Genomic DNA, 22,697 nt, shown 5'->3' with positions numbered 1-22,697 from the left:
CCACATGCAGAAAATGCAAAGATTCGTGGACCGTTTGCTGAAATTGAATGTGAACTTCCCCGAGGAGTTGCCAATTGACATCATTTTTCACTCCTTACCTTCGTGCTATGATCAATTCTGAATGACATATCACATGAACAAGGAGGAAGTTACACTCAGCAAACTTCAAGGACTTCTGAAGACCGCCGAAAGTGGTCTTAAAGGTAAATCGGTTGTTACTACTTCTACTCCTACCAACGCCCCTGTTCTGGCTAACGGGAAAGGTAAAGGGAAGAAGAGGAAGAGCCCTTCGAAGGGTACCAAGGGAAAGTCCCTTGATGGCTCCTCTTCAAGTGGAACCAAGAAAGGTTCTGTCACTCCTTCTGCCAACCCTAATGAGGCTGAATGCTTCTATTGCCATGAAAAGGTGCACTGGAAGCGAAACTGCCCAAAGTACTTGCAAGATGTTAAGGATGGGAAAGTGAAACCCAACCATGCAGGTATTTACACTATATTGTCTAATAACTCACCCTATTCTAATTATTGGGTCCTTGATACAGGTTGTGGTATTCATATATGTTCTGATTTGCAGGGACTAAGAAGAAGTGAGAATGTCGAGCATGGGAAGACAAACTTGATCATGGGGAATAGGAAAGTTACATATGTCACCAAGATTGGAGTTTACTCTTTGTTGCTAAGTAGTGGGTTAACATTAGATTTGAATAAATGTTGTTACTCGTCTGAAATAGCGAGAAATATTATTTCCTTTCATGGTTTGTACAAACAAGGTTTTACCTTTTCGTTTGAAAATGAATGTGGTGGTATTAATGCTTGCTTTAATAATGTTCTTTATTTTAAAGCATTACCTTGTGATGGTGTGTATGAAACTGTGTCGGTTGTAGATAACCTAGGAAATAATGTGTTGTGTATCGATTCTTCCAGTAGCTTGGATAAAGCATCATTATGGCATTGTCGTCTTGGACATGTAAGCAAGAAACACATAGGCCAACTCCAAAAGGATGGAGTCTTGGAGTCATTTGACCTAAAGTCAGATGATAGTTGTGAATCTTGTTTGCTTGGGAAAATGAAAAAATCACCCTTCACTGGTACTTGTGCTAGGGGTGAGGGCTTGTTGGACCTCATACATACTGATGTGTGTGGACCGTTCAGAACCGCCACAAGGGATGCTAACCGCTTCTATGTGACTTTTACTGATGATTATAGTAGATATGGATATGTCTACTTAATCAAGCATAAGTCAGAAACCTTTGAAAAGTTCAAAGAGTTTAAACAGGAAGTGGAGAATCAGTTGGGCAGGAACATTAAGATGCTTCGATCAGATCGAGGTGGTGAGTATCTTAGTATAGAGTTCCTTGACTATCTTAAGGAATGTGGGATTGTCTCACAATTGACACCTCCCAGGACACCACAACTTAATGGTGTGGCTGAGAGGCGTAATCAAACCTTGTTGGATATGGTTCGTTCCATGATGAGTCGAGCTTCACTACCAATCTCATTTTGGGGGTATCCCTTAGAGACTTCCGCCCATATCCTTAATCTAGTCCCTACCAAAAAGGTTGCCAAACACCTCACGATATGTGGACTGGAAAAGTTCCCAATCTAGATCACATCAAGATTTAGGGTTGCGAGGCTTTTTTGAGGCGCGAGACTCACGATAAGCTTGAACCCCGAAGTGAGAGGTGTATTTGTTGGATATAGTGTCTAAGTCCATAACTATATTTGGTATGTACTTGACCCGACCCAGCATGGTCCATTTGGGTTGCACTTCACCCGAACAATTTATGGATAATCGTTTGAGAATAGTATAAGTTATGATTTATTAATATATTATAAGTCCTAATATATTAATATAAAATCATATTATTTAATTAGTATTGATCTATAATTAATTTAGAATTAATTTAGAATTAATTTAGAGATCAAAAGTATGACTAATTAAATATGGGCTCTTGTATTTATATAGTGTGGGCTAATGCTTATTTGGAATGGGCTAGGCTTGCATGGAAAGTCCATGGATACTCCATGGAGCTTTAACCCATGGATCTCATGGAAATGAAAAGACATGGGTATTAGGGTTTACATGGATGTAACCCTAATCCACCACACTATATAAAGGAGGCTTTGGTTCTTGAAATTGCACTAGTTGATGTGTGTAAACTAAGAGGGCCGATTTCAAGAAGTTTGTGACTATTCTCTAAAGTTTCCAAGTTTGTGGTGATTTGTGACTTCCATTTGAGGCATCCACATTATTGGTGCTAGGCTCTCAAACTCCAAGCAATCAACTACTACTACAAGGTAAGTAATTCTACTAGTTTTATTTGATTCAAGTACCCCATGCCATGCTAGTTAGGATAAGAACCTTGGAAAAATAATTATTTGCATGTATCTTAGTCAAACATAGATCCAAGGTTTCTAGGGTTGCATGTACACTATAGGAGTGTTAGAATGCTCAAAACCCATCAGTGGTATCAGAATTTCAAGTTTTGTATATGTACTTACGATTCTTGAAATTTTTTATATGAACACTCATAAACATATGAGTATAGAAGATCATAGAAATTATGTGCTAATAATTGATTAGATTAATTCTTGATCTTTATGTGTTTTAATGGAGTCCATAACTAGTTCTTAAGTTATGGATAACCAAAAGTCACATTTATAAATAACCATTAAAAGAACACATAGGTTACAAAAAATGAAGAGTCTTCATTTTTAATAACCATTAACTCATAAGTTATGAGAAATGAAAAGTTTTGAAAGTTTACAAAACTTGCCCTCAAGTTTTGGAACATGTAAAGTCATATTAAAAACTTTAGTTCCAACCCCTAGAATTTTAAAAGTTAAAATTCAACCCTTATACTTTATAATATTATAAGTTTAATAATATTTATATATATGTATAAGATCAAGTCGTCTTACCGCTAGTACGCCTCATTCACGAAGCCGGTCTATAAGGGGGGTATATGGTTGTTGCCTATAAAATGGCAACTTAATGGGTGTCCACTCTCACCCACCGCTTCCTTGATCGGTGGAGGGTCGTTAGCCGAACGGGTAGGACAAGGACTTATAAATTCTCATTAAAAGTATAATGATAATACTAAAGTAACTAAACTTTATTGAATTCCCAATCTTAGTTATTTAGGAAAATGTGAATAAGGTGCTAATCCATAAAATTACACTTTACACTTTGTTTAAGTCGTTAGTGGAGCGTGTGTGGTTAACCGGCACACTAACTTGAACTTAACAAGGTAGGTAAAGGGTGACTTAATGTTTATCATAGTATCGATGGAGCGTGTGTGGTTAACCGGCACATCGATTGAGGGGTAATACATTAAGGGTACCAAGTAATTTGCATGGTTACTTCACACCTTGTTTTGTGATCCTCGGCATCCCAGTCACAAAACTTGAAGGGCACACTCGAGATTGAAACATGCCATTGAAGAAAGTTCAATGAATCTAAAAAAATCTAGGAGTTTCTAAACCAATTAAAACCTAATTAAATATTTCGTTTTTCATGGTGGAAATTGGTGAATCGTCATTCACCTACCTTCAAATATCTTATAGCTTAGATTACGGCATCCCTCTTCTAAGTTATAAAATATTGTGTTGGGTCCTAGCCTTAATATTACATTTGGGTGTTTTGTTAAGGACTATCTCTATATCTAATCTAATCTATTCCCTCTTCTTTTCAGATGTCTTCCAATAACAATGCTTCTGGCTCAAACCATACTAGCTCCTTCTCTCTCATGAATCTTTGTGGGAGAGTCATCTTTGATGGGTCCAACTTTACAGATTGGATCAGAAACATCAGGATGGTCACTCGGTATGAGAACAAAGAATATGTTCTCGACAAGGAGCTGAAGGTACCCGAGCCAACTTCTACTCCTAAAGAGCTTGCTGAATATGAGGTACATGAAAGAGATGCTACAAAAGTGGCATGCATCATGATGGCCACCATGACAGCCGAGCTCCAAAAGTCCTATGAGGACTATTATCCTTTTGAGATGCACCAGGACTTGATGGACCGCTACCATCAAAGTGCTCGTCAAGAGCGATATGAAATAATCTCCTCCATGATAACAACCCGAATGAAGGATGGTGAACCCATCACGGGCCACATGCAGAAAATGCAAAGGTATGTGGACCGTTTACTGAAGCTGAATGTGAACTTCCCTGAGGAGTTAGCAATAGACATCATTTTGCACTCCTTGCCATCGTGTTATGATCAATTCCGCATGACATATCACATGAACAAGGAAGAAGTCACCCTCAGCAAACTTCAAGGACTCTTGAAGACAGCCGAAAGTGGTCTAAAGGGTAAGTCGGTTGTTACTACTCCTACTCCTACTCCAACTGCGGCCAATGTCTTGGCAATCGGGCATGGCAAAGGGAAGAAGAGAAAGAACCCTTCTAAGGGTACCAAGGGTAAGACCCTTGAAGGCTCCTCTTCAAGCAAAACCAATAAAGGTTTTGTCACTCCTTCTGCTAACCCTAATGAGGCTGAATGCTTCTATTGCCATGAAAAGTCGCACCGGAAGCGAAACTGCCCAAAGTACCAGCAAGATTTGAAGGATGGGAAAGTAAAACCCAACCATGCAGGTATATACACTATATTGTCTAATAACTCACCTCATTCTAAGTCTTGGGTCCTTGATACAGGTTGTGATATTCACATATGTTGTGATTTGCAGGGACTAAAAAGAAGTGAGAATGTGGAGCAGGGAAAGATAAACTTGATCATGGGAAATAGGAAAGCTTCACCTGTCACCAAGATAGGAGTTTATTCCTTACTGCTAAATAATGGGTTTACATTAGATTTGAATAAATGTTATTATTCGCCAGAAATGGCAAGAAATGTTATTTCCTTTCATGCATTGTATAAACAAGGTATTACCTTTTATTTTGATAATAATAATGGTAGTATTGATGCTTTCTTTAATAATGTTCTTTTATTTTAAAGCATTACCTTGTGATGGCGTGTATGAAACTATATCTGTTATAGATAATCTAGGAAATAAGGTATTGTGTATTAACTCTTCCACTAGCTTAGATAAAGCATCCTTATGGCATTGTCGTCTTGGACATGTAAGCAAGAAACGCATAGACCATCTCCAAAAGGATGGAGTCTTGGAGTCATTTGACCTAAAGTCAGATGATAGTTGTGAATCTTGTTTGCTTGGTAAAATGACAAAGTCACCTTTTACTGGCACTTGTGCTAGGGGTGACGGTTTGTTGGACCTCATACACACGGATGTGTGTGGACCCTTCAGAACCGCCACAAGAGATGCTAATCGGTTCTATGTGACTTTTACTGATGATTTTAGTAGATATGGATATGTCTACCTAATCAAGCATAAGTCAGAAACCTTTGAGAAATTAAAAGAGTTTAAGCAAGAAGTGGAGAATCAGTTGGGCAGGAACATTAAGATGCTTCGATCCGATCGTGGTGGTGAGTATCTTAGTACTGAGTTCCTTGACCATCTTAAGGAATGTGGGATTGTCTCACAATCGACACCTCCTAGGACACCACAGTTGAATGGTGTAGCTGAGAGGCGCAATCGGACCTTGTTGGACATGGTTCGTTCCATGATGAGTCGAGCTACGCTACCAATCTCATTTTGGGGGTATGCCTTAGAGACTGCCGCCCATATCCTTAATCTAGTCCCTACAAAGAAGGTTGCCAAAACACCTCATGAGGTGTGGACTGGAAAAGTTCCCAATCTAGACCACATCAAGATTTGGGGTTGCGAGGCTTTCGTGAGACGCGAGACTCACGATAAGCTCGAACCCCGAAGCGAAAGGTGTATTTTCATCGGCTACCCACAGAAATCCTTTGGTTACATCTTCTACAGACTCAGTGATAATGTGGTCTTTGTAGCAAGAAGAGGATTCTTTCGAGAGAGAGAATTCAGGAGCCAAGGAGACAGTGGGAGGCAAATTGACCTTGAGGAAATTCAAGAGTCAAGTGGTGAAGGAACCTCAAACCCTAGCCCTCAACCTGAGGAGGAAACTCCTGTTGAGCCGACTGAAGAATCTATACCTCTGAGGCGTTCCACCAGAGTTAGGAATGCACCTGAGCATTATTATGGTTTTCATATTACTGCAGAAGGTGAGACACTTATCAGTGATAACACACTGGTAAATCTGGATGAGCCTAACAGCTACACGGAAGCCATGGTAGGCCCTGAGGCTGCTAAATGGAAAGAGGCTATGGATAGCGAGATACAGTCCATATATGACAATCAAGTTTGGAACTTGGTTGACAATGTACCTGATCGTAATATAGTTGGGTGCAAATGGATCTTCAAGAAGAAGACCAACATGGATGGTAATGTACACACTTATAAGGCACGACTGGTTGCAAAAGGTTATTCTCAAACTCCGGGAGTTGATTATGATGAGACCTTTTCACCAGTGGCCAAGATTAAGTCTATTAGGGTTCTGTTAGCCATTGTTGCATTTCATGATTATGAAATATGGCAAATGGATGTCAAAACCGCTTTCCTTAATGGAAAGTTGGCTGAAGATGTTTACATGGTTCAGCCAGAGGGTTTTGTCAGTACAGAGTACCCCAGTAGAGTGTGTAAGCTCGAGAGATCCATTTATGGATTAAAACAGGCACCTCGCAGATGGAATCTTTGCTTTGATGAGAAAGTCAAAGAATTTGGCTTTTCAAGGAGTGAAGATGAATCTTGTGTCTATATCAAGGCTAGTGGGAGTATAGTCAGCTTTTTGGTACTGTATGTGGATGACATACTACTCTTAGGAAATGACATCCCAGCCCTGCAGGAAGTAAAGTCCTGGCTTGGGAAGTGTTTCGCTATGAAGGACCTTGGAGAAGCTACCTATATCCTAGGGATAAGGATTTTGAGAAACAGGAGTAAAAGACTAATTGGACTTAGTCAAAGCACCTATGTGGACAAAGTGTTGAAAAGGTTCAACATGCATAACTCCAAGAAAGGAGAGTTACCCATCCAGAGTAACGCCATATTGAGTAAGACACAAAGCCCTAGTACTGAGGCTGAGATAGCAGAAATGAGTCGAATACCTTATGCTTCAGCTGTAGGATCGATCATGTATGCTATGATGTGTACTCGACCTGATGTAGCCTTTGCTTTGAGCATGGTTAGTAGGTATCAGGGGAACCCTGGCAAGGCACACTGGACTGCGGTAAAGAATATCCTCAAGTACCTACGGAGGACTAAGGACTGGGTCCTTACCCTCGGTGGCAGTGAGGACTTGAGAGTTGTAGGGTACAATGATGCTAGCTTTCAGACTGACAGGGATAATTTCCGCTCTCAGTCGGGCTGGGTCTTTAGTGTAAACGGAGGGGCAATTACTTGAAAAAGTTCCAAGCAGGAGACAGTGGCTGATTCCACTTGTGAATCAGAGTATATAGCAGCAAGCGAGGCAGCAAAGGAGGCTATATGGCTAAAGAACTTCATCGGAGACCTTGGAGTTGTACCAGCTATAAAGGAGCCAATGGAGATTTTCTATGACAGCAATAGTGCGGTTGCCTTAGCCAAGGAACCAAGAGATCATGGGAGATCCAGACACATTGACAGAAAATATCACTTCATCAGACATCGAATAGAAGAAGGAATCCTCGTGGCAAAGAGGGTATCATCGGATGAGAACCCAGCAGATCCCCTCACGAAGGGACTGACTCGGGCTAAGCATCTCCAGCATGCTCGGAGCATAGGGCTGAAGGATGATATTAGTTTTAGTAGTTAGATAATCTTGAAATTTGTAAAATGTAATTGACATTTGATGATAAATAAAAGCTGTTATTTATGAGTAAAGTGTTGCTATCTCTTGTCAATCGTTTACTATTATTTCTTTTTGCATGTTTTGACTTCCAGAATAATTATGTTATGGTTTATATCATATTATTCAAACTCTCCACAGTCGGTCATATGTTGGAAGTAGATATGAATCAAGACTGTCATGGGTTGGCTTGTAGATGTCTAAGATGTTAGACAAAGCGGGGCTACAGAACTCATGAGTGCTCATAAGTTCTGAGTATTGGATTCAACCCATGCTCACTTGTATCACTTCATGGAATTTATCTCGAGTGATCGTGAGACGGTAATATCATATACGTCTTCAAACCTAGAGATATGATTTGTTGTCTATGAGTTGGTTACGCATTGATTGCACGAAAACGCATTGGTAACTCGATGTTATAAACCGTGCCTTTGTGTGTAGTTCAACAAGTAGTAGAGCAAACATATGAGTCGAAGTTTATCTGTTCCTTCTAGGATTAGAAGCGATATCTGGGCCCCTCGATGATTTTGTTTTGACCTATGTACCGGGCCCGGTCAGAACTAAATTGATGTGTTCAGTTAAGTTCTATGTGAAACAAATCGGAAATCGGGAAACAAATGCTGGACAATAAGCAAGACCATGTTCCATGTATTTGTCCGGCTGATATCTAGAACAGAGGATTATATGATCACTTATCTAAAATGGCGCTTCATAGTTCAACAGAGTTTAAAGAGCTACGATTGCTGATCGGTTCCTGAAGTCATACTTGCAACTATAGTTATTAGACTTATCCAAGTGGGAGACTGTTGGATATAGTGTCTAAGTCCATAACTATATTTGGTATGTACTTGACCCGACCCGACATGGTCCATTTGGGTTGCACTTCACCCGAACAATTTATGGATAATCGTTTAAGAATAGTATAAGTTATGATTTATTAATATATTATAAGTCCTAATATATTAATATAAAATCATATTATTTAATTAGTATTGATCTATAATTAATTTAGAATTAATTTAGAGATCAAAAGTATGACTAATTAAATATGGGCTCTTGTATTTATATAGTGTGGGCTAATGCTTATTTGGAATGGGCTAGGCTTGCATGGAAAGTCCATGGATACTCCATGGAGCTTTAACCCATGGATCTCATGGAAATGAAAAGACATGGGTATTAGGGTTTACATGGATGTAACCCTAATCCACCACACTATATAAAGGAGGCTTTGGTTCTTGAAATTGCACTAGTTGATGTGTGTAAACTAAGAGGGCCGATTTCAAGAAGTTTGTGACTATTCTCTCAAGTTTCCAAGTTTGTGGTGATTTGTGACTTCCATTTGAGGCATCCACATTATTGGTGCTAGGCTCTCAAACTCCAAGCAATCAACTACTACGACAAGGTAAGTAATTCTACTAGTTTTATTTGATTCAAGTACCCCATGCCATGCTAGTTAGGATAAGAACCTTGGAAAAATAATTATTTGCATGTATCTTAGTCAAACATAGATCCAAGGTTTCTAGGGTTGCATGTACACCATAGGAGTGTTAGAATGCTCAAAACCCATCAGTATTTTCATCGGCTACCCACAGAAATCCTTTGGTTACCTCTTCTACAGACCCAATGATAATGTGGTCTTTGTAGCAAGGAGAGTAGTCTTTCGAGAGAGAGAGTTCATAAGCCAAGGAAACAGTGGGAGGCAAATTGACCTTGAAGAAATTCAAGAGTCAAGTGGTGAAGGAACCTCAAACCCTAGCAATCAACCTGAGGAGGAAACTCTTGTTGATCCGACAGACGAGTCTGTACCTCTGAGGCGTTCAACGAGAGTTAGGAATGCACCTGAGCATTACTATGGTTTCCATATTACTGCGGAAGGTGATACACTTATCAGTGATATCACACTGGTAAGTCTGGATGAACCTAACAGCTACTCGGAATCCATGGCAGGCCATGAGGCTGCTAAATGGAAAGAGGCTATGTACAGCGAGATACAGTCCATGTATGACAATCAAGTTTGGAACTTGGTTGACAATGTACCAGGTCGCAAGACCGTCGGGTGCAAATGGATCTTCAAGAAGAAGACCGACATGGATGGTAATGTACACACTTATAAGGCGCGACTGGTTGCAAAGGGCTTTTCTCAAACTCCGGGAGTTGATTATGATGAGACCTTTTCACCAGTAGCGAAGATTAAGTCTATTAGGGTTATGCTAGCCATTGCTGCATTTCATGACTATGAAATATGGCAAATGGATGTCAAAACCGCTTTCCTTAATGGGAAGTTGGCTGATGATGTTTACATGAGTCAGCCAGAGGGTTTTGTCAGCGCAGAGTACCCTAATAGAGTGTGTAAGCTTGAGAAATCCATCTATGGATTTAAACAAGCACCTCGCTGATGGAATCTTTGTTTCGATGAGAAAGTCCAAGAGTTTGGATTTTCGAGGAGCGAAGATGAATCTTGTGTATATGTCAAGGCTAGTGGGAGTATAGTTAGCTTTTTGGTATTGTATGTGGATGCATACTACTCATAGGAAATGACATCCCAACTCTGCAGGAAGTGAAGTCCTGGCTTTGGGAAGTGTTTCCCTATGAAGGACCTTGGAGAAGCTGCCTATATCCTAGGGATAAGGATTTTGAGAGACGGGAGTAAAAGACTAATTGGACTTAGTCAAAGTACCTATGTGGACAAAGTGTTGAAAAGGTTCAACATGCATAATTCCAAGAAAGGTGACTTACCGATCCAGCATAATGCCAAAATGAGCAAGGCTCAGGGCCCGAGTATAGAGGATGAGATAGCTGAGATGAGTCTATTACCATATGCTTCCGCTGTGGGCTCGATCATGTATGTTATGAGTTGTACTCACCCTGATGTGGCTTTTGCTTTGAGCATGGTCAGCAGATATTAGGGGAATCCTGGCAAGGCTCACTGGACTGCAGTAAAGAACATTCTCAAGTATCTGCGAAGGACTAAGGATTGGATTCTTACCCATGGTGGGAGTAATGACTTGAGAGTTGTGGGGTATAGTGACGCTAGCTTTCACTGATAGGGATAATTTCCGCTCTCAGTCAGGCTGGGTCTTTACCATGAATGGGGGAGCGATTACTTGGAAAAGTTCCAAGCAGGAGACAGTAGCTGATTCGACGTGTGAATCAGTGTATATAGCAGCGAGTGAAGAGGCGAAGGAGGCGATATGGCTGAGGAACTTCATTGGAGACCTTGGAGTGGTGCCAGCTATAAAGGAGCCTATAGAGATTTTCTGTGAAAGCAATAGTGCGGTTGCCTTAGCCAAGGAACCAAGAGATCATGGTAGATCCAGACACATTGACAGAAAATATCACTTCATAAGACATAAGATAGAAGAAGGGCTCCTCGTAGCAAAGAGGATATCGTCAGAGGAAAACCCAGCAGATCCCCTCACGAAGGGACTGACTAGGGTTAGGCATTTGCAGCATGCGAGGTGTATCGGGCTAAAGGACGATATTAGTTTTACAGATTAGATAGTTTTTTGAAATTTGTAAAGTATAATTGACATTTGATGATAAATAAAAGTTGTTGTTTATTTATAAGTAAAGTGTTGCTATCTTCTGTCAATCATTTGCTATCATTTCATTTTGCATGTTTGACTTCCAGAATAATTATGTTATGGTATATCATATTCTTCAAATTCTCCACAGTCGGTCATATGTTGGAAGTAGATATGAATCAAGACTGTCATGAAGTTGGTTGTAGATGTCTAAGATGTTGGACATAGCAAAGAGTTGCTACAACACTCATGAGTGCTCATAAGTTCTGAGTATTGGATTCAACCCACGCTCACTTGTATCACTTCATGGAATTTATCTCGAGTGATCGTGAGACGGTAATATCATGTAAGTCTTCAAACCTAAAGATATGAGTTGTTGCCTATGATTTGGTTATGCATTGATTGTACGAAAACGCATCAGTAACTTGATGTCATAAAACGTACCTTTGTGTATAATTCAACAAGTAGTAGAACAAGCATATGATTTGAAGCTTATCTGTTGCTTCTTGGATTAGAAGCGATATCTGGGCCCCTCGATGATGTTGTTTTGACCTATGTATCGGGCCCGGTCAGAAGTAAATCGATGTGTTCAATTAAGTTCTATGTCAAACAAATCGGAAATCGGGAAATAAACTGCTGGACAATAAGTACGACATTATTCCATGTATTTGTCCGGCTGATATCTAGAACAGAGGATTATATGATCCCTTATCTAAAATGGCGCTTCATAGTTCAACAGAGTTTTAAGAGCTACGATTTCCGGTCGGTTCCTGAAGTCATGCTTGCAACTATAGTTATTAGACTTATCCAAGTGGGAGACTGTTGGATAAGGTGTCTAAGTCCATAACTATATTTAAGATGTACTTGACCCGACCCGGCATGGTGGTGGAGTCTCTTTGGCCAAAATAAGAAGAAGAGAGAGAAGGTGGTGGTTTTTACATGATGGTTACAAGTTGGCTTGCATGGAAGTATGTTAGATAATAACATTGCTGTTTTGGTGGTAAATTGTGAGGTGTCACTCCTCTAATTATCCATCCTTTTCTCCTTTATTTTTATTGTTGTTGGGCCGAGAGAGGGGAAAGAGGGAAGAAAATGAGAGAAGTTGGGCCCTTTCTTGGCTTAGTTTGAAATCATGAGGCCCAAAATAATTATTTTTCGGCCTATTGGGCATTTATGGAGGTTCACAGCCCTAAGAAGACCAATGATGTATTTTACGGCCCATTAGGGTTTATGAAACTAGTTATGGCCCATAATGGCCCATTAGAAATAAGATGGATCATTCTAGGCCTATATGACCCAAAATACTTTACTTTCATGAATGTGGGTCCAATTAGAGCCCAAATAGGGTTCCTAGGCCCAAAGTAGTCAAATTGAAAGTTTATTGGTCCATTAGGCCCAATAAGAGAATCCTAGTCCATAATAACCTTGAACCAGGATTTTTAGGGTTTTCAATCCATTGTTGAACATATGAGATGTATTGTATTAGGTTTTGAACTTCAGTCAAGAGTTTGGATTCAAATGGATGATTTCATGTTAGCATATAGCATGATATTCACTTAGAGTACAAGTTCTACAATAGCTGATGTTCACATGGGAATAGAATTTCCTAGCTGAAAATGTTGGTTGTGACATCATCCCCCCGTTAGAGGGCATTTCATCCCGAAATTCTTTCGAAAGGTAGGATCATGAATGAGAGAATAAGTGAGGGTACTTCTGCTTCATTTGGTCTTCGCATTCCCATGTGAATTCCGGTCCACGCTTGGCGTTCCATCGAACCTTCACAATCGGAATGCGGCTCTGCTTCGTACGCTTCACTTCCCTATCCATTATCTCGACTGGTTCTTCGACGAACCGGAGATTCTCGTTTATTTCGATCTCTTCTAAAGGAAATACAAGAGTTTCATCTGATAAGCACTTTTCAAATTCGAGACGTGGAATACGGGGTGTACGTTGCTGAGCTCTGAAGGTAGCTGCATCTTATAAGCTATCAGACCAATTCGGGCAAGAATCTCGAATGGTCCGATGCATCGCGGGTTTAGTTTGCCCCGTTCGGATCATCCATTTCCCAAAACGGATCATCCATTTCCAAGGAGAGGCCTTTAATAGTACTCGATCTCCGACTTGGAATTCTAGGGATTTTTGTCGATTGTCAGCATAACTCTTTTGCCGGTCACGCGACGCTTGGAGTCGGGCTTGAATTGGGATTATCTTTTATGTGGTCTCTCGAATGATCTCTGGTCCTGTAAGGGTACTGTCCGGTGATTGACATTTTGCCAGCTGGGTGTCACCCACCTCAGCCCAGCAGAGAGGCGATATGCATTTGCGACCATATAAGGCCTCAAAAGGAGCAACCCTTATGCTTGTGTGATAGTTGTTGTTGTACGAGTATTCAATCAAGGGCAAGTGGGCATCCCATGACTCGCCGAAATCAATCACACCGACTCGCAGCATGTCCTCAAGTGTTTGGATGGTTCGTTCGCTTTGGCCATCGGTTTGAGGGTGGTAAGTGGTGCTCATGTTCAGCTGTGTTCCCATGGCCTTCTGGGGTGACTGCCAAAATCGTGAGGTAAATTTACTATCCCAATCCGAGATTATAGATATCGGCACTCCGTGGAGTCTCACGATCTCTTTGATATAGATTCGTGTTAATATTTCCATCTTGTATGATTCTTTTATTGGCAGGAAATGAGCGGATTTAGTTAACCTATCGACCATTACCCAAATAGCATCCAATCCGTCTGCCGTCTTAGGTAGTTTGGTTACGAAGTCCATAGTAATCCTTTCCTATTTCCACTCGGGTACTACTATCTATTGTAATAGTCCTGAGGGCTTTTGATATTCCACTTTCACCTCGGCGCAAGTAAGACACTTGCTCACGTAAGTGGCGATCTCTGCCTTCATATCCGGCCACCAATAATGTTGCTTAATGTCCAGGTACATCTTATCCGAACCTGGATGGATGGAATATCGCGTTTTATGGGCTTCGTTCATGATCATTTCTCCGAGTCCCCCAAATTTAGGTACCCATATTCTATTCATGAAGTAGTAAGTTCCATCCTCCTTGGCTTCAAAGTTCTTATCCATCCCACGTAGTGTTTCATTCGCGACGTTCTCCGGCTTCATTGCATCTGATTGGGCTCCCTTGATCTGCGAGGTTAGGTGGGATTGGATGGTTATTGATAGGGTTTTCACCCGGCAGCCTGAGTATTCTTTTCTGCAGGGCATCGGCTACCACGTTAGCCTTGCCTGGGTGATATTTGATCTCGCATTCATAATCATTTAGCAGCTCAACCCACCTTCGCTGCCTCATGTTTAGCTCCTTTTGGTTTAGAATGTGCTGGAGGCTTTTGTGATCGGTGAAGATGGTGCACCTTGTACCGTAGAGGTAGTGCCTCTAAATTTTCAGAGTGAAGATCACAACTCCCAGGTCGATATCATGAGTGGTGTAATTTACTTCATGCGTCTTCAATTGTCTGGATGCGTAAGCTATCACCTTTCCACGCTGCATGCGGACACATCCTAACCCTTGATTTGAAGCATCGCAGTAGACTACGAAATCTTTGGTTCCCTCCGGTAAGGATAGCACTGGTGCACTACAGAGGGCTCGTTTCAAGGTTTGGAAGGCGGCTTCTTGCTTTTCCGTCCAGTTGAAGGACGCACCCTTTTGTGTCAAGGTGGTGAGGGGTTTGGTTATCTTGGAAAAATTCTGAATAAACCTTCGGTAGTAGCCTGCGAGACCCAGGAATTGTCGGATTTCTGTTGGAGTTCTCGGGATCACCCTACCTTCAATAGCCTTTATCTTGGAAGGATCTACGTGAATCCCCTCCTCGCTGACTACGTGACCCAAAATGTTTATATTGTGGATCCAGAACTCGCATTTGGAGATCTTATTATATAATCATTCAGCTCTTAGGGTTTCCAAGATTTGACGGAGATGTTGACCATGATCTTCTTTGGTTCGAGAGTATATAAGAATATCGTCGATGAATACGATCACGAATTTATCAAGGAATGGATGGCAGACTCGATTCATGAGGTCCATAAATTCCGCGGGGGCATTTGTTAGACCGAAGGGCATCACAACGAATTCGTAATGACCGTATCGATTTTGAAAGGCAGTTTTTGGAATGTCCTCTTCTCGGACTCGAAGTTGATGATAACCAGATCTTAGGTCTATTTTGGAGAAGTAACTAGCTCCTTGGAGCTGGTCAAATAGATCGTCGATCTGAGGAAGTGGGTATCAGTTTTTGACTGTGAGCTTGTTTAATTCCCTATAATCGATGCACATTCTGAAGGATCCGTCCTTTTTCTTGACAAACAAGACCGGAGCTCCCCATGGTGAGAAGCTTGGTCGGATGAATCCTTTTCTCAACAACTCACTTAGTTCGCTGGATAACTCCTGCATTTCGGTGGGAGCTAACTTGTAGGGTGATTTGGCAATTGATGTGGCTCCTGGTATTAGGTCGATTCGAAATTCGACTTGTCTCTCTGGGGGTGCTCCCGGGAGGTCTTCTGGAAATACATCCGGGAAGTCACATGCCACAAGAATGTCTTTAATGTTTACTTCTTCTTTGGTTTTATCCACAACATGAGCGAGGAATGCGTAGTTTTTCTTATGCAGGAACTTTTGTGCCTTGATGCACGAGATAAGACGAAGATTGGCGCCAGGTTTATCACCGTAGATTATTAGGGTTTCGCGATTTAGGGGATGAAGGCGAACGGCCTTCTCACAACACATAAAATCAGCATGATGGGGGCTTAGCCAATCTATGCTGATTATTACATCAAAACTCCTAATATTTATTGGCATCAAATCTATTTGAAACGAATGATTGCTTAGTGTTAACGTGCATCCTACATAAACATATGTGGTTGTTTCGGTTTTCCCATCAGCCATTTCCACCGTGAAGGCTTCGTTGAGCTTCTGGGGTTGTTGATTTAGTAAGTGTTTGAACTTGTTACAAACGAAGCTTCGCTCAGCTCCACTATCGAATAAGATACATGCATAAGTGTTGTTATATGGGAACGTACCAGTAACAACCGCCAGGTCTTGATTTGTCTCACCTTTACCCAAAGTCAAGATCCTTCCTGATTCCCCCTGCCCATTCGTTGTTGGATTTGGGACAATTGTGTCTGAAATGGCCGGTACCTCCACATCTGTAACAAGTGTGACTAACCCCAGCGTTATTGTTGTTGTGGTTGTTGTCGTTGTTGTAGTTTGGTTGTTGGTTCTGTTGTGGTTGAGATCTGCAGTATCGGGTGGTGTGTCCTTTCCTGTTGCATCTATTGCAATACGGCTTCCGGCAGGCTACTTTATGATGGAAATTGCACTTGTTGAATCTTGGAAGACTTCCAGCATATGGTCTTGCTGGTGTTGATGTAGTAGGTGTCATGGCCGCATGGACAACAACAGTATGTTGTTTCTTCGAGGACCCTTGAGTTGGTTGTCCCTTCCTCTTACTCCTAGGCTCTCGCTTCCTGCTCTTAAGCTTGAGTTTTGGAGTGCCTTGATAAGCTGTCACTCGTTGGTTTTCGTGGTCATTACTTCGGCTGGAGTTGTCGATGTTATCTCCATATTTGTTGGTGTTGTTTGCGTTGAGTTGTGCCATAGCAGCGGTTACGGCAGCCGTTACAGCAGCTTGGAATGTAGCAGAGTCCATCTGCAGGATTGGTGTCTCATGGGTGTGCTTGTTATTTCTGTGGGATGACATTTTCTGCTGCATGATGATAAACAAGATCGTAAGTAACGATGGTCATTTCTGGTTGTACTCTATAAGCTTCGCGTTTTGTCGTACGATCCACAATGTTTCAATCTACATCCCTATGATGTATTTATGGTAGTAGGTAATCGTAGAATTGGCACAAATATTAAGTCTATCCATAGAGTATATGGGTCGTTTTGGTTTCGACATCCTTGAGTATCTAGCGGTTTTCGGGGGTTTGGTTGTGCATATAAGTGAATTCATGCAATAACATGAAATAAGGAAAACTCACCATTGTTTCATTAGTAAATACCATCTTAGTATGCGAAAGAGAATCATAACGAATAGTAGTGGGGAAAAAGCTGATCCTAATCGTGGCGGAAAGTGTCTGGCGGTGGTGCTGATGAAGTGGATGCACCCTGGAGATGAGTTATTTGTCGCTCGGTGTCTCGTAGTCATGCCTCCCAAACTGACTGTCTCGCTGGGAAGTCCCCGATAACTTCCTGTGTTTGTCTCTAATTTCTCTCAACAGCAGCCCACATTTGGTCCGTTTGATTTGGGGTTTCCTGAGCTTGGTTGCCAATGTCTTGGGTGCGCCGGACCATGTTTGAGAGGGCTCGGTCAGCTGGTCCCCCATGACTAAGATCGAAAAGACCTCGGTTCATACCGTAGGGCGGTCCTATCCCCTGCTGGCGACTCCATCTCCTAATATCGTGTGCCCATGGGGCATGGGGCCATCGGGGCCCATTCGATAAGCCGATACGCTGGCCATGTATGGAGGATTGATGACCTTGGACTCGGCATCCGAGTCATCATCGTCATTGCCCTCGAGCTCTTCCTCTTCGAGGTCCACCACTAGCTCGGCGAGTCCATCTGCAAGTTCTACTTCATGTTCCTCCTATGGTTCTTCCTCTGAATCTTCTTCTGGGTCTTCCTCTGGGTCAAGCCATCCTGCATTCCCCTGACTATGGAGATAAGGGTCTCCTGGCTAATGATACCCAGTCATAGTGTCTGCACGAAAGTGTATAAATACTAGAAAATGATTTGTATAACTTTGTAATCACAAGAAAATCCTGTATTTTCTTAAAATAGTTTAGCGTGTTTGTGTCCGATCTGGTATTAATGCATGTGTGTTTTTGTTTAGTCGAATCCCAAAAGTAAGTGAATATAATGTAAGGAGAATGTCCCCAGACAACCCTATGTTGTCTGTAAAAGAGAATGCTGCCATACTAACCCCCGAGGTTGAGTACCAGTGCGAGTATGTTCCTGAGTAATCCAAAGAGAAAAGATAATGGTCTCCCGTAAATTTCATAACGTTAATTCTTTAAGTGAGTCGTCATAATCATACTAAATAATGACAATTTCGCCTGTCTTGGCGTTGGTGAGCGTCGTTGGAAAAATAGAATAAGGTTATAGTCACCCTAGACTGATGTAGTCTAAATGTAGCGAATAGCTCAGGTGTAGGGTGTCATCCCCGTATAGATCTATACACAAACCCCCGCTCTCCCTCCAAAAGACTCTGGTTATAACTACAGGCTACGATCGTACACTCAATAGGTGTCAACCGACACGTCTCACTAGATCCTTAATCGAATTTTACGCGAAGAGAAACATATAAAACTCATTCCGGGCCCAATGAACCATGTCTGCGGACCACTGAGTCTAACTGAACACGTAAGTCATTTTCAGGCCCGAAAGAAATGAGATTATATATCATGGGCCCAAAATATATGTAAAATGACAACTAAGGCCCATTTCACATGTAAAGTATTTATAGACCCAAATAGCACGCAAATAGTATCCAAGGTCCGTCGCGCATGTTAATGGGTCAATGAGGCCCAATAAACAAATAAATAGTATTTAGGACTTATCAAGCATATTAATGGGCCACTAAGGCCCAATAACATGAAAATGACAAAATTAGCCAGTTTATTATTATTTTGCTAGTATTAGGTCAATTATTAATTAGAATGGCATAAAAAGCCCACTTTTTGTAAAAAAATGACATTCTTGGCCCAATAAGCCAAAAATTTACATTTAAGGCCCAATTTTTGTAAAAATAACATTTTAGGCCCCATTTTGGACAAAACTTGTATTTTAGGGCTAGTTTTTGTAAAAGTAACATTTTTAACTCATTTTTGTCAAAAATATCGTTTTTGGCTTGATTTTTGTGAAAATATACATTTTCGGCCCATTTATAGAAAATTTCATCTTTTTGGCTCAAATGTTCATAATTTCGCAACTTTGACCCCTTTTTATCAAAAATTTACATTTTTGACACAACTTTCTTGAAAATGACAATTTAACCTTCAAAAGACCAAAAATTACCATTTTTGGGCCCAAAACCGTGAGAAGCCCAATTAAGGCCCATTTATAAAAAAATTTCATTTTTGGTCCCTATAAGGTCTCAAATGTCGAGTTTAACCATTATTTAGCGAAAATTTCCTTTTGAACCACATACTAGCCGAGAGTTACATAAACAACCCATATTATGTCATTTTTGTCATTTTTAGCCCTTTTTATGAAGTTTTCTTAGATTCAAGTATTCTTGATGTATTTAAAACCTTTTCATTGTGAGATATGTTGAAGGGAATGTTATGTTATACCAAGATCATCATCTTTTTAGTGGATCTTTTAGTTCATGAAGTTTACAACACATAAACACATATGTAACCAAAGAAAACACACAAAATCATGCATACACACATAGATCTACACAAAGCAACTTGTATTCTCCCCCAAAACCAAGTAAAAATCAAAAATAGGGGGTATGAACTCACATTGAGGTTTGGTTCGGTTTTGATGAAGAGATATGAGAAGATGAGGTTGTTTTTGGCCTAGCATACTTCCTTGAGAAGATCTTGAAGATGTGGATGGTTCTAAGGCCTTATATACAAAAATAATGTTATAAGAACAAGAATCTTGTTATAGACTTGAAACAAAACAATGAGGATTAACAAGCCTTACCAAGAATGATGCCCTTTGATGAAGTGTTCTTCCACGCTCACATAAGTTCACACGAAAATTGAAGAGGAAGGAGGAAGGAGTTTTTGAAGCTCTAGATAGAATTGTTGGATGTAGTTGTAATGGAAAGAAAGTGAGAATGGTGGTGGAGTCTCTTTGGCCGAAATAAGAAGAAGAGAGAGAAGGTGGTGGTCTTTACATGATGGTTACAAGCTAGCTTGCATGGAAGTATGTTAGATAATAACATTGTTGTTTGGTGGTAAATTGTGAGGTGTCACTCCTCTAATTATCCATCCTTTTCTCCTTTTTTTATTGTTGTTGGGCCGAGAGAGGGGAAAGTGGGAAGAAAATGAGAGAAGTTGGGCCCTTCCTGTGCTTAGTTTGAAATCATGAGGCCCAAAATAATTATTTTTCGGCCTATTGGGCCTTTATGGAGGTTCACGGCCCAAAGAAGCCCAATGATGTAGTTTACAGCCCATTAGGGGTTATGAAACTAGTTATGGCCCATCAGAAATAAGATGGATCATACTAGGCCCATATGACCCAAAATACTTTACTTTCATGGATATGGGTCCAATTAGAGCCCAAATAGGGTTCCTAGGCCCAAAGTAGTCAAATTGAAAGTTTAGTGGTCCATTAGGCCCAATAAGAGAATCCTAGTCCATAATAACCTTGAACCGGGATTTTTAGGGTTTTCAATCCATAGTTGAACATATGAGATGTATTGTATTAGGTTTTGAACTTCAATCAAGAGTTTGGATTCAAATGGATGATATTCACTTAGAGTACAAGTTCTACAATAGCTGATGTTCACATGGGAATAGAATTTCCTAACTGAAAATGTTGGTTGTGACACACAACATTCTAACAGTAAAGAGGATTGTGACGTGTTTTTATGTTGGATCATAAAGATGTTGATAGCGGGGAAATCATTGAGGATAGATGGTTCAATCGGAACCTAGGCCATCTTATATCGCAAGCAATTGATGGAAATTTTTTGGGGTATGAAAATAAAATAGGGATCCATTTGAACATTATAGTATTATTTAAAACATATTTAACTTTATGTAATAATTACTTGTGATAGATTCAAATATTTCAAACATTGTTATTTTTTATAATATATACAGTTTATAATTTAAAACCTTAAATAAACAAACACTATTATTTTTTTAATATATACAGTTTATAATTTAAAACCTTAAATAAACAAAAAAAATACACAAAAAATTATTAAATTTAAAAAAATGTAAAAGTTGTTCCAGAATGATATTCTGAAATCCCAAAGATTGCTTAGGAATGGCCTGTTCCGGACACAATGGTTATTTTACAAAAATTATACAATGTTTATTATTTTTTCCAAGAGAAATTAAATATCTTTCTACATTTTTTTCCTACTTATCTTCCTATTCATATAAAATGGTGACAAATATCATATTTTGATAAATTTAATTATATTTTAGGACACTTGTCGTCATTTCAAATGGATAGGAAGATAATTAGGAAGAAAAGTAGAAGGATATTTAATTTCTCTTTTTCTAAATAGTTCATTTATGTAGATTAGATTATTCAACTAATTTCCCTATATTTAAGGTTTCTTGACTTGATATAGTTAACTTATTTAAGAGAGATTTAGCTAAGTTAATTCATAGTATAACATTGCATACAAATTGAGGTTACTTCTCAGGCAATGGCAGTAAATGTTATTTTTATCTGTTGATTTATCAACTAGTATACATAAATCTCTAATTGTATTATATTGCAATATTGATATAATTACTTCTCAGGCAATGGCAGTAAATGTTATTGGTAATACTCTTACATCTGATCAGTAGAACTTAGTATTGCAAATGTTTTAAACTATTGCTACACAATTAGGCTCCAACGGAAAAGAATATGGTAAGAATTTGTCTTGGGTTTTGGACACAAGGGCGTCATATCACATGATAGGAAATCACACTCTTTTACACAATCTAGTCTCTATACCTCCAGATTCTGTCAAACTACCTGGAAGTCGATTTGTTATCGCTCATCAAGAAGGCTCTTTAGTGATTTCACCATTAGCTAAAATTAATCATGTTTTATACATTCCAACTCTGGACTGTAATTTAATTTCTTCTGCTCAGTTAGCTTATGATGCAAATTGTCTTGTCATGCTTACTAAAAGACTATGTGTTATTCATGAACCCATTTCGAGGACGATGATTAGTGTGGGTTAGCAACAAGGTGGAGTCTACTGGCTTGTCATGATTGGAGATACTGGTCAAGTTTGTCATACTTCAGCTTCATCTACATTTGCTCTTGTTTGGCCCCAACGATTTGGACATCCTTCGCCAACTGTGTTAACATTCTTGTCTTTTTATCCTAGTTCTAGTAATAAGGCAAATAGTCATGAACCATGTGATGTTTGCTTCAAATAAAAACAAACTCGCTCTTATTTTCCTTTAAGTAAAAATAAATCCACTTCATTGTTTCAATTAATACATTGTGATGTTTGGGGGCCCTACAATGTTCCTTCCACTACAGGAGCATCTTATTATTTTTTTTTACTATTATGGATCATTACTCTTGTGCAACCTGGGTTTACTTAGTGACATAAAAAAAGTGATGTTACTACAATAATCAAACAATTTTGTGTTATGGTCGGTACACAATTTCATAAGAAACTCCAACGTCTTCGTTCCGACAACGGAAGAGAATTCTCATGCCTGCATAGTTTTCTTTCTGATCAAGGCATATT

The sequence above is a fragment of the Lactuca virosa genome, chromosome 9, assembly GCF_052849685.1.
Source record: "Lactuca virosa cultivar CGN04683 chromosome 9, Lactuca_virosa_CGN04683_v6, whole genome shotgun sequence".
Classification (NCBI taxonomy): Eukaryota; Viridiplantae; Streptophyta; class Magnoliopsida; order Asterales; family Asteraceae; genus Lactuca; species Lactuca virosa.
This window is presented reverse-complemented; position numbering follows the sequence as displayed.